Source organism: Ochotona princeps, chromosome 7 (genome assembly GCF_030435755.1).
Source record: "Ochotona princeps isolate mOchPri1 chromosome 7, mOchPri1.hap1, whole genome shotgun sequence".
NCBI lineage: Eukaryota > Metazoa > Chordata > Mammalia > Lagomorpha > Ochotonidae > Ochotona > Ochotona princeps.
In genome coordinates, this window is record NC_080838.1 from 70,690,744 (window position 1) to 70,704,664 (window position 13,921).

General features: G+C 41.6%; 1 protein-coding gene across 1 annotated transcript in view; it reads right to left on the reverse strand.

Moving 5' to 3' along the window:
• Positions 1-1,244: 1,244 nt before the first annotated feature.
• The window catches only part of DCK (deoxycytidine kinase), a 53,298-nt gene continuing 40,621 nt past the window's right edge, over positions 1,245-13,921 (reverse strand). The window contains exon 8 of the mRNA XM_004596194.2: positions 1,245-1,529. The gene's annotated coding sequence lies outside the window, so the exon portion shown is untranslated. The remainder of the gene's footprint in view (positions 1,530-13,921) is intronic.

The following is a 13,921-nucleotide window of genomic DNA, read 5'->3' on the forward strand; positions in this document are numbered from 1 at the left end:
CCTGGTGTGCATGTAGCCTGTCCATTAAAAACTGATGGAAAATATAGAAAACAAGAATCAGCAGAAGCAAGCTGGAAAATGCTGTGTGTGGCCCGGAAGGTTTGCCTGAAGACCATGGGAGAAGATCTTGCTTGTTCTAGAACAAAGATTCACTTGCACATAAACTGGATATATATTTTAGCACAGCACAACCAGCTTCTTATAATGTCCAAAAAATGTGAAATGATTTTTAAAAGACACAGAGAATAGATAACTCTATTAGCTATGCCATCTGCGATCCATATGCCCTATTAGCACATTGAATCAAAGAAAATCCTAGCACTTTATCTGACCACATATCCACACCTGCTTACATGTACTCTAAAGACTGAATCTCATGACAGAAAAGAACCACTCATTGACAAATTAAATCAGCCATGAAAATACTGCAGCTTCAAATATTATACTGACAGAGTGAATGTAAGTCCCCTTCAAAACATTTTTTCCTTTATCACAATAAGCATCAGCCCTGTTTATAATGTGATGCCAAAAATAGACATGCACTGCTCAATGTTCAGAGAAGAATCTAGACACGCCACTGCACAGGCTCTTACAGTACATGTAAATACCTCTGCAATTCAGTGCCCTGGAGTCTTTTCCATTGAACATCAATATGTAAGCCACGGATGCTCAGATGCAGGCAGGATGAGAGCCCTAATAATGGACCACTCACTTCTCCAGCTGCTCCTGACCGGCAACGGGTGAGAGCCTTGCAGAAGGGCCTCTCACTCACTCTGCATCCCACTCCTGGCTTTCCTGGGGATGCTACATTTTCTTCCAATCAGAAATTCATGAGGGAAACTGAGTACCGAAAGGTCTACCGAGGGCCACATTTCAGATCTTTCCCCACAGAGCATGGAGGCCTCAGCTCCTGAGACTTTGCTAACAGCCTGCTGATGACGCCGTGCCAATGCCACCTGCCGCTTCTGTCAGCTAGTGTCCAGGATGAGGCTTTTGTTGTTCTGCTTCTGTGCTTTCCGTTTTTTGAACATTTACAGTTGCCAACAATCCCAAATGGTATCTCATTAATTCTCACCAGTTTGTTTCTATTTGGAGATTTTAAAGCTATTCTATTTGGACCAAGTTGCATAAATGGCCTAAGGCCAACAAACAGGTCTTTCTCCATAACAGCTTGAAAGGGAAAACAATTTTTCTGTCAGGTTGCAGAAGGCCCCTCCATACACTTTTACTACCTGTATTCATCATTGACAATAGCAGTGATTTATTGAGTACCACTGGGATCACAGGAGGAACTCGGGGAGCTTAAATTAATAAAGCTAGACTAAGGCAGTTCATCAACTCAGAGCAAGGTCAGAATATTAGCTTGCAAACACAAAAAGCCGTTTCTATTCCTAACCTGTAACAATTTAAATATTTTTTAAGAAAAAGAGATAAAATACAAAACTTTTTCCACATATGATATTCCAACTTACAATAGGTCAAGCATTGCTCAGGTTGGTAGCCAGAGGTCATAAAACAAGTGTGGATACCTGTAGAAAGAAAAAAAGTTGCTTGATGAACCTCAAATCATTCTTCTAGAATATATTTCAAGGCAATCTTTTTCACCCATTATTGATATTGGTCTTAAGAGGATGCTATGAAATTGAACAATTCCCTTGAATGAACGTAGAGTCTCAATTCTTAAAAAAAAAAAAAAATGTCTAGCCCTCCTTTGAAGGAGGAAAAGGGGTATTTTTTCCAGGCAGGCAGGTTATTAAAGAGCTGTGTACTAGCCCTTGCGATGCTGGCAGCCCATGCAAGAGCTGGTTTGGAATCTGGCTGCTTCACTTTCAATTCAACTCCCTGCTAAGGAACCTGAGAAAAAGGCACAATTGTTTGGGCCCCTGCGTCCAGATGGGAGACCCAGCTGGAGTTCCTGGCTCGCGCCTTCAGCCTGGCCTAGTCCTGGCTGCCCCAGTTATTTGGACTGAGCCAGCACATGGGAGATCTCTCTTTCTCTCCCCCAACTTCCTCTTTCTTTCTCTCTCTCTCCTTCTCTCTCCATCTCTGCCATCATCTTTGTCCTTTCCTATCCCTCTTTCAATACACAGAAACACACACACAGAGCTCTAGCCAACTGCTGAAAAAGATCCCCACAGACCCTCCTAGCAAAACAGAGACAACTGCATTCAACTAAGCTAACAACCAATACTCATTTTTAAAAAGATTGACAGAATGATTAAAATGTGCCAGGCACTGTACTGTAGGCCTTATGTGAATTATCTCAAATCAAACAATTCTATCAGCCATTCATGAGGAATCTGAGAAATTTACAGACTTGAAAGGAGTAGAGCTGGACTTTAAACTCAGGTTGTCCCACCCTGAGACGCTAGGCTTTTGCTGTTCCAGTCACAACAATTTAATCATCCTATTTAAATCTTAAGGAATCTTCAGTGGGTATTTCAGAGCTCACACTTTGGTTCTCCATTCCTGTCCTTACACTGTCATGTGCTTTAGTTGAAACGTCAACTCACTTCCTTCAACACTGCAGCCAAAAACTTCTAGAATTGAACCAACAAACATAATCAGGGAGAAACACTGAATACTTCCAGAGATGATAATATAAGAGTTGGAAGGGCAGGAAAGAAGAGCACTTACATTAGCTATCAACCAAGAAATACGCGTATTTGTTGTGGTATAATTTCACATGCGATCTCAACAGTAGTCACAATGAATCAATTTTAGCTTGCATATGCATATAGGAACATTTGAAAAGGTTTAAGTTTGAAAGAAGCAATCCAGTTGGAATATGTCGTTGGCTTACTCTGTTTCGTGTCACTAAGAAAAATATCTGATGCTGGGCAGTACATAAAAACTTAATGCTGGGTGATAGTGTAAAGAATACAGACATATTTGGCTTATGATTCTGGTAGCTGGGAGGTTGGATTTGCATGCCTCTGGCCTTTGCTGAGGCATTGCCTGTCTCCATCACATAGTAACAGAGTAGATGTGTGAGCAAGGAAGCAAGAGACCAAGGAGAGGCTGACACACCTTTTCACAGGAACTCATTCTTGCTTAATTCCCTCAATTGAAGGCCAAATCCCATCAAATCACAGCAGTTATGTACTTCATTAAATACGTTTAATTTTTAAACCTATAATTTTATATAATGATATAATACACACATATACTCAGAATTAAAATACTGAGTAAAAAGGATAAAAATGTGCTTCAGAAATGAATGATTAGTCTTGGAGAACTGAGGGAATTATGGGATGGGAGAAGAAAATGGAATATTTTGACTATTACGCATAATGTGCAAATTTTTTAAAAAGACTTATTTATTTTAATTGGAAAGGCAGAGACACAGAGAGGAGGAGAGACAGAGAAGGTCTTCCGTCTGATGGTTCACAGACACAATGGCTGGAGCTGAGCTGATCCAAAATCAGGAGCCTGGAACCTCTTCCAAGCCTCCCACACGGGTGCAAGGTTCCAAGGCATTGGGCTGTTCTTGACTGCTTTCCCAGGCCACAGGCAGGGAGCTGGATGGGAAGTGGGGCTGCTGGGATTAGACCGGCAGCCATATGGGATCCCACAGTGTTCAAGGCGAGGACTTTAACTTCTATGCTAGCATGCCGGGCCCATGTTAATTTTTTTTCAAACTCCAAAAAAGAAAAGATAGAAAAACAGTAGGATTTATTAAAGGTAGGTGGTGGTTATATGACAGTCATTATATTGATCTTTATGTTTTCTTGGATGTTCGAAATGCTTGAATTTCATCCGAACTTTCTAAATATTCCTTCAAGATCAATAGAGAGGATAAATACAGAAATCGATCATGCAGGTTTACTCACCTGGAAAAAGCAAGCAAGCCATGGGAGGAAGCCAGATGGAAGAGTTCCCTATGCAGACCACTGACAAACACCTAAGGTTACAGGGTGGTGTGGTGGCAGCTCTGAATGAGCAGGCTCAGAGGCAGGTGTCAAGATGATAGCAGAGTGTATGGGGAGAAGACAGACAATTCTATGGGCAGTGAGTGAGCTATTTAAAGAATCTGAGCTTGAACTGTGCCTGCTTGCAGATGCAGAGTGCCACGGCTAGCTGGAGTTGAAATTCAGCTATATTCAAGTCAGGGAAAAGCAAGACTCGTCACACAGCATTCCTGCTATAGACACAACATCTAGTGGAATAAATAACTTGGGAATCCTCATCTTCATAGGAAAATAGCTGTATCTTGATCCCAATTAGGCTTTCCCTACATGGAGATATGCCTGATTCATTGCAGGAATCACAAATAAGACATAAAGCGGAACAATAGAATATATCAAAGGGAGTAAGACACTGGGTACTCTTTCAGCAAATACATTCAGGAAAAGAATCTAAGGGGTGGATGGCAATGAAGTTAGCAACTGACAGAAGAAGCCTGGGGGACCCAGGAAATCCTGCAGCATATGTGAGTCCCCCATATATGAACTAATAGCTGTCTCTTAACTAGAAAATGTGAGGCATAATCTTCCCACCACTCCCAAAGCCAAAGAAAGGAACAGTCTATTTTTTATTTTCAAAAAAATAAACTCAGCTAAGACATTAGCTGGGATCTGATACGAGACAGTGCTGGTGGCAGCTTTAACAGGCTCCAAGGCAGCTACAACACCAGATTCTGAGATTCATTCCAGGTGGCGCCTCCATCTGCAGCAGGCGCAATGCTGTTCAACTCAGCACAAAGCACTCTGATGTAACTCACTGCATTTTAAGGTGAACCAGCCTTACTCCAGGATCTGTTGATTTCACTGTAACATAGGGCAAGAAAATACTCTTCTTCTCACTTTGTAAAGGCTTGGTTGGCTAAGGAGCTTGAGACAAGAGCTGCACTACAGCAATAAGGAAAGCAGAGAGGGCAGCATCCATGCAGTCCTACCAGGGTCCAGCTTAGCCATACCATATCTGTTGCTGACACCTGCAGCTGGACTGCAGTGGCCACAGACTTCTGGTTTGGGCAGCTACAGCAAGCCAGTCGGGGAAGCCTCAGCAATGAGGCAAACCCACAGTTTGAATTATCTCGTTCTTCCCAATGTTTTTGCAGCCTTCTAAGATATGGAATCTAAGAGGACCAGGCATTAAGGAAGCAATGAGGGGCAGGAAACGAAGACCCTATAAGTGAACAGATCCACACATCCATGCATGACTTTGCTATGATGGCAGTATCTGCGTTTATAAGCAATGGGAAGCATGTTAGTCGTGGAGACTGTTCTACACAAAACTCTGTGGAACAGCTAGAATGCTCATCTGCGAGACAAAATATAACACTAAGAAGTGAAGATAGTTGCAGTAAGCATCTCTACTCCCGAATAAAAGGAGGGCTCCCAGTGAACCTTGACAACAGGCTATTAGGCTTCCTGCATTTGTCTATACCCACAATTCCATGATATACTTAAATAGCAGAATGTTAAACTTGTAACTGTTACTAAAGGAGTATACTACTCTAACACGGGGGAAATAGAGGCAGGGGAGCAGAAATAGAGGTAGGGGAAATGAGCAGGAAGAAAGGGGGAGGGAAGGGGAGAATCACTTTACCTACAAAACTGCATCATGGAAAGTAATAAAAGCAATTTTTGAAAAAGAATAAAGTATCAGAGCAGAGGTGATGGTTTCCACAAAGGAGACTCTGCTGAGAATAGAGCCCAGGTGCAAAAAAAGGAGCGATTGAGCAGTAAGAGTCACCCCAGAGTCAGCCCCGCACTCACTCCTGTAGCCTCATAAACCCATTAGCACAAGCAATCTCCAAATGCCAACGTATCTGAATATACGAAGAAAGAGAAAATCATCAGAATGAGAAAGGCAGGGGAGAATACTTCCAGTTATGACACTGAGAACTGCCCAGCAACAAGTAGGGCCTTTCAGAAACAAACCATCCTCTAATGTGTGCCCTGTGTTGAGCAGCCAATGAGCCCATCAGGCTGTAAGTGCAGGTCCCCCTACTTACCCGGAACTTTGCCCATATCAGAAATCACACTGGCTCCCCAGAGAGGGCCTGCCTGGCTGACACACGCCCATCTGTTGCTGTCTAAGAAAGCTGCAAAGTCAGAGTTCTCGCTGAGCCCACTGGGCCCAGCCTACTGCCCAAGGAGGGCATCTGGAACACACGTGGGCCGTCTACCTTCCTGAGTCTGCACAGGTGAAAACACACCAGCGTCACAGAGAAGGATCACATGGGGACCAGGAAAGACGCACGCAGCACTCCTGCTGTCAAGGTAACAACTACCTTCGAGTCCTGGCAACAGGATCCTTCCGGACCTGCTGTCAGAGAAACTAAGGGATTAGCCAGACTTCTTCCACCAGCAAGGTCACTGCCCTCTGAGGGGCCAATCAATACACTAATCCCTCCAGAGAGAGGTGCTGCTGGCTGCACACAGCATGAGAACCACTCATCAGCATTTCTGCTCAGGGCACACAGCCCCACAGCTCTTCTGATTCACATCTTCTTACCGATTCCAATGACCTTGGCTCCTATATACACAGTCTGTCTACACATAGTGACAGGTGACCTGCTGGCAGCCCAGCCCACGGAAAGTGACACATGTCCACCACAGCACAGTGAGGTCTGAATCCCATCATTCTAGGACTTGAGAGTTCAATGATATGTGGGATCATTCTGATTACTGAATTTAAAGTGAAAACAGTACAGCTAAGTAGGAAGTTTAAAAAATAATCAGCCTTTTTGTGTGGAAGATGACCCAAGGAAAACAAACTCCCCAACAAAATGGATGTGACAGCTTCCAGCAGCATTGGAAGCAGTCCAGTATTCTACACCACAAAGTCCTACCAGCACATTAATGATTTTGAGCAACCTAAAATTTTACAGTGCCAAGTCCTGGCCATACCCTGCTAACTTTATAGGTGGTCCAGCCTTGCCCCAAAGAAAGGCACCCCAGAAGAATCCTCTCTGCCCAAAGTCAACTGAACAATCCAGTCTGATATCGGATAGTGAATCTTACCTGTTTCTCACCCAGCAAAGTCTTTGTCCGGAAGCAGGTTGAAGGAAGATGGGAAGACCTGGACCTCATTCATTTATAAGCCCTAGTCTGAGCACACATTTCAAACTTAGCCCCTTGCCACGATGCTCACCTGCTCAATCAGGCGTATTCTCTCCATTACACTATGCAACCTTGCTTACTCCAATCTGAATGGGCACTCTCACTGGTTCTGAAGGGGTGCCCATCCATTCTGATGAATGTCCTGTCCCATTCAACTTGGCTCTTTGTTTACTACTGATGCCTCACAGCTGAATTCTCTCTTATGTAAAGAACCTCTACTCCAGTCATCTCTCATGAAAGTGTCCCTGAAATTCCAAATACAAACGAATCTGTCTCCCCTTCAGCCATAGTGTCCTCACATCAGTGTGCACACATCCCACGCTTTCCCCACTTGGGCAAACATAGGCTGGTTATATGAATGCCTCACCAATACCTGTCCTCCTTCCACTCCCATCTACACCTTGGGATTACTATTTCCAGACAGTCAGATAAGACCTCTCCAATAAAATATTAGAATAAAGACCTGGAGTGACCTGGGAAGATACCTGGGGGAAAAACATCCCAAGTAGAGTGGACAGCAAGGGCAAAATCCCTGTGATAAGAGTGTACTTGACAGATTCATGAGGCAGCAGGGAGGTGAACAGGGAGCAAGGTGAAGGTGAGCCATGACATGCCTTTGAAAGCATGGTAAAATCCTTTGCCTTTTCTCAGATTGAAATTAGAGGCAAAAGATGGAATTATATTTTATGTGTACTATCTGGGATGGAGTAGAAAGAAGGAAAGGAATACACCAACAGAAATGACAATACCAAGGAAGAGGAAGACCAGGCCTGATGAACAACGGATTGCGTTGAAATCCACTTTCAGATCATAATGTGTGGTTCATGTTATTTTTATCCAAAACAATAGCAAACCTAGATTCGTGATTTCCTTTTGTCTAAATGCAGCAACCTCCAATTTTCCTATCATGTAAAATAGGAATGCTGATCTAAATTCATAGTGCTAATCATGATGTTAACAATGGAACAATTACAAGAGCACCTCTGAATGGGGAGTCCCAATTTTTGCTTCTGAATTAAGCCATGTTTCATTTCCTCCAGGCCCAGGTTCATCCTTGCCCTACGGTGAGCAAATGTTAAGAAAGGTGCTGCTGCTCTATTAGAACTACAACTCAGAACAAGCCACCAAGTGGTAAATCGATTCACAAAGTAATTTGTCTTTCTAACTGCAGTATTTTTAGCAGTCTCAGCTGAGCAACTGTTTCCCATGCAAGTCCCCCAATTACTGTTTAAAATCATAACTCGTCTCTTCCTCTACTTTTTGCTGCCTTCTCCTACCTCCTGATTCTCTTTCGTTCCTCCTTTGCTTTCATATTTTTCTTATTAATCGTTGCTATATCCCAGGCTTCAGTCCTTTAGAAATGGCTTCCTATTGATTTTTGGAAATATCTTTGCTCTATGTAATCTCAACAGTGAGATCAGTACGAAGAAAGGCACATCTGTTTTTGAACAGCATGAAGGGACTTCTATGAAACACAAGCGGATTTTCCTTCCGATGAAATACTTTTTGCTGTCATTTCTACAAAACAAAACATGTTGTTCTTCACAACGGATGCTCGTGCAACCGTAAGCTCCAGCCTATCCTCTTTACTGCTCCCACTCCCTAGGTGGATGCTCAGCCACCTAGATCCGCTACTGCTCGTCACTAGGGAGAAACGGAAAAGTCAGCAAGTTGCAAAATATATCGCCAAACAATTCTAAAATCAAACCAAGTTCTCCATGTAATTAGCTCCTCTTCTATACTGACATTTAGATAGAGGCAAGAAAATCCCTCTAACATCAACTTTCTTGGATTTTCTCAGAAAATTCCATCTACCATGTATTTGTAGCACTGATAATATGCCAGGCAATGTTCTGGGGGCTAGGGATACAGCAATACCTTCTCTACCTGAATGGTAAGCAAAAAAAAAAAAATCCTTGCTGTTAATTAAACAGTTTGCATTCTAGTGGAGGGAAATACACAATATAAAAAAGGCAAGTGGGGGCTGGCACCGTCCATGGCTTTGCAGACTAATTCTCCACCATCAAGTGCCAGCATCCCATAAGGGCACTGGTTTGTGTCCCAGTTGCTCCACTGCCCAGCCAGCTCCCTGATAGTGGCCTGGGAAAGCAGTTGAGGATGGCCCAAAGCCTTGGGACCCTGTACCATGTAGGACACCCAGAAGAAGCTCCCAGTTTTTGGTTTCGGATTTATTCAGCTCTGGTCATTGCAGCCACTTGGGGAGTGAACCAGTGGATGGGAGATCCTTCTCTCTGCCTCTACTTCTCTCTTTAGATCTACCTTTCAAACAACATATAGATCTCTGAAAAAATAGGAAAGTGAAATACATGTTTTTGCAGAGTGATGATAAACTCTATGGAGAAAAATAGGAGCAGAAAGGAAACTAGGAGGGAGATGCAATTTTACAGTTGACCAAGCAAAGTCACTTAAAAGGTATCTTTGAATGCCCAAGAGATTCAAACAACTGGCACCTTTTCAGGAAGCATTTCGACTTCAGTGAGGCTCACTATGATGATATGTTTTAATTTTATTTTTTATTTATTTGAAAGACAAAGTTCTCTGATTTGCTGGTTTTCTTCTCAAATGCCGGAAATGGTCACAGGTAGGCCAGTAAAAGCATCAGCCCCCCAGGAACAGCAATATTTAAGAGACAGGCAAAGACAAGATAAATTATATTTTCTGCTGTGTGGTTTTTAACTAACTTTAATTATTCAAAAGCACCTTTAATTTTCTAGCAAATAGAAAATACAGTTCATGGTTAACTCACAGCTGGTACAATCACAAACCAAGACAGATTGGCTGTACAGCATTATACCACAGGCATTAGGCCACTGGAGATAATGACATTGAGTTTAGGGCCAGCTTTCAAAAATTTGGGGCCTAGCTTAAAAGGCAAATGTGCAAATAAATATTTTAAAGTTAATTTATGGTAGCTATAACAAATAGAAACAAATAGAAACATTTTGTTGTGATAATGAAGGGAGAAACCAGCCCCCAAGGGTTCTCAGGGAAGCATGCAATCAAAAAGCAACCATGGCAATAGATCTAAAGATTGAAGTAGGAATTAGCTGTGAAAAAGTAGAGGTTACAAGGCACTCCAGGAAGAGTGAAAAGACTTTGAAAAAGAAAATCGCAAGCTCAATATACTTTCATCATGAAAAACATGTCGAAAACAAAGAAAATAAAGTTCAAGGCTAGAGATAAGGCTTGGGACTATAACATAAATAACCTTACACATAACGGGCCAGTCAATACATCTCCAACTATTGACTATGCATCCTTAAGGGTATTTCCATCTTCCTCTCTCCTATCAGCTTCCCCTAACCCAGAGAATCCAAAATCCAGTGCACAGAATATATATAGAGAGGTACACTTCCAGGCCTTGCTGTTGTAGTTGTTTCGAAAGAGTAAATAAGCCCAAGTGAAATAAGAGACAAGTGTATATGGCACACTGACACAGACAGGACCCAGAACCAGTGGCCTTTTCCAAGGAGAAGGATGACCAGGGCCGTGTGTGGAGAGATAAGGACTTCTCAAATGTGGAGCCCTACTCATTAGACATCCAGTAAAACTGGGCTCCCTTAAAAGTAACTTTGAAGAACGAGGGAGATTTAATGTGGGCAGTTTGTACATACTGTGTGGAGATGGACATTTAAGAAAACAGCCCTGCTCTCCTGAAAATGTGGAATGAACAAGATCAGCTGGGAATTTCTGCCTTTGGTACATAATGGTTCCACCACCACTACTGTAAAGGCCATGCCAAGTAATTTATCTGTAATTCCAAACTTAAAAGTTAATCAATCCCATTTATAATGTATTGTGTGAAAACTGTCTGAAATGGCTGTCCCTGGATGGGCATTTGTCATATAAAGTGATTAAGACACAGCTTACAATGCCCACACCTTATATTGGAGTGTTAGCATTTAGGTCCTGTCTCCCTTTCTGATTAAGAATTCTGCTGACACACACCTTGGGAGACAGCAGGCAATGGCTCAGGTACTTGGGCACCTGCCATCCACATAGGAAATCCAGATTGGGTTCAAGATTTCTGTCTTTGGCTTGACCCAGCACTGGCTGCAGCAGGCGTTTGTGGAGCGATCAGAAGACGAAAGCCTTTGCCTTTCAAATAAATAAATGATTTTTGTTCTTAAAAAATGGCTTATACAGACAAAACTAATCTGTAGTGATAAAAATTAGAACAGTATTAATCCCGGGAAGCAGACATGTCTGGGAAGGAACACACGAGAATGGTGTTGAAAATGTTCTATTTTTATCTAGATGGTGGTTGGGAATAAGTAAATATACTTTAAAATGTTTAATATTTATAGTCCTTACAATTTGAAAACTGTACTTCCGTTATTAAGAATCTAGCTTGGAATTTCCTTCTATTCAATACAACCTGCTCGGATCTACATTCTACTTTCTTTCTCTCCCACAGACAAACTCAAAGATTCAACAAAATTCCAATGCCAGACTGTACAACTGCAAGCTCACAAGGAAAACAGAAACACAGATATGTTTAGCTGGTGGGGAGATCAAAGTAAAACAAACAATGAACTTCAGCTTCATCAAACAGTTACAGAACAGCACAAGCAGAACAGGCAATAACCAAGATAGAAGTTGGAATTATATTTGCTTTAGAGATGCTTATTTTTAAATTTACAATTGGTTTTTAAGTATTTTGTTTATTATAATACAATTCTGTTTACTTGTGGTTTCAACAAACTATAGTCTTTCAAAGTTTTAAAAAGATATATATTTTTTAAAGAAATAGCTCTTCTGAACAAAAACTCCCTTTGGGTCTAAGGAGAGGAGCTTTCTCTGGTCCTTACTTAGTTCCAACTTTGAATCCCCACCCTCTCTTGCAATGACCATCAGTGTCGTCCTGGAGCTCCCTCCCCAAAAAAACAAACGAAACAAAACAAACAAATAACAAAAAAAAATTAGACTAGACAGAGAACAACAAGGAAAGCTTAGAACTAGACAGGAAACAATCAGTGGGGACTCACACATACCTTACTAGGTAGGACACGAAAATAAATTACTCCTAACTAGGGTATGGAGGATTTCTCTGCACACCCCTCCCAACAGTGTTCTGTGCCTCAACTGGTGACATATGCCTTGTTAAAGCTATAAGCCAGTTTGGACTATCCCAAGATCTGCAAAGTTCAGTAAAAATTATGCTTCAACACAATAAACTGCTAAAAACTAAAATGAAAATAGACATGAGACAGCTAAATAGTATCATATAGCCATTTTAAGGTAGATAGAAGCCAGCTGTGTACAAACTAAAATTGAAATGTTAATGAAGTAGTCATAGGATGTGGTTAAGAACCTGCATTTTCTAACATAGCAGTCACTCAATACAATGTCAATTAACCCCATAATGTTGGAAACTGTTGTTGATGTTGTTATGGCTTTTAATTGGTCGGGACGATATTCCGCCAGCTCTGCCTTTAGACCAGAGTTGGTCTCCCCAACAAACTGTTGAATTGAGCTGGACAATAAGATGCTGGATTCTATGCATGGTACATGCATGCAATGCAAGAATCATGACTGGATTTGAACTGTAATACTGCAATAGGTGGAGCAATCCACCATGGGGGAGGGCACGGGGAGGGGTTGGGGGAACATCAGAGCCTATGAAACGGTGTTATAAAATGAAATGCAATAAAAAAAAGAAATAGCTCTTCTGTAAGGATTTTATGAATTCTGAATTCATAGCAACATGAGACAAAGTAGTAATCAGACGTCAAAGAGAAGAAAAATTGATAGTACTAAAAGCCATTATTCCCAACTTTGTGTCTTGGAAGAAAAGACAAAGAAAATGCAGATTTTATTGTGATCTTGCCAAAATACTTCTATCTGGAATTGTTTCTAATATTAATGAATTAAACATTCCTTGCTATTTTTCTGTCACCTCACCATTTTTGTAAAGGTCTTAACATCTTTGAATGCCCTAGAATGAGAGCTTTATTAACATGGAAAGAGAATGTACCTGAATACAGACTATGTCATTTGAAAGTCCTGGCTTTGCCACCTACTACATATGTAAATGGAGGTTAGGGGGCTGGCATGGTGGCTCAAAAAGCTAACCTTCCACCTGCAGCACCAGCATCCCATATGGGTACTGATTCTAGTTCTAGCTGTTCCACTTCCAATCCAGCTCCCTGTGTTAAGACTGGGAAAGCAGCAGAAAATGGCTCAAGTCCTTGGGCCCCTCCACCCACGTGCGAGATCCGGAAGATTCCTGGCTCTTAGCTTCTAATCAGCTCATCCCTGGCCATTGCAGACAAGTGAATGGGATGAAAAGATCTCTCTGTCTCTCCTTCTCTCTGCTAATTTGCCTTTGTGATAAAAATAAATACATCTTTTAAAAATAAACAGAGGGTAAGTGGCCAGTTTCACAAGGTTATTACAAGGAGTGAAGAAATTCTGTAGTCTGTAACAATGTATATAAATGTAAAATCTGGGGAAGACAGTATCAAGTGGAAAGATCCAGGCTCTGGATCCAGAATGATCCTGGTTCAAATCCTGGGCAGGTCACTTTGGCCGAGTTAAGTCCTTTGAACCCCAACTACTCCATTTGGATTATTGCAAGGATTAAATATTAACATTCATAAAGGCCCAGTTACTTAACAAACATCTAGTCAATAATAGCTATGAATAATTTCTCCTTTCTTTTAGTCATTTTTCACTGTTTATTCAACAAATATTCAGAATAGCAGGCGCTGTATTCAAATATAAAAGTTGGATAAGACATAGAGAACTCCTATACTCATGGTGTTGTCATCTAGTAGGGGACAAGGACAAATAAACAGGCAATTCCAACATAATCTTCTATATAT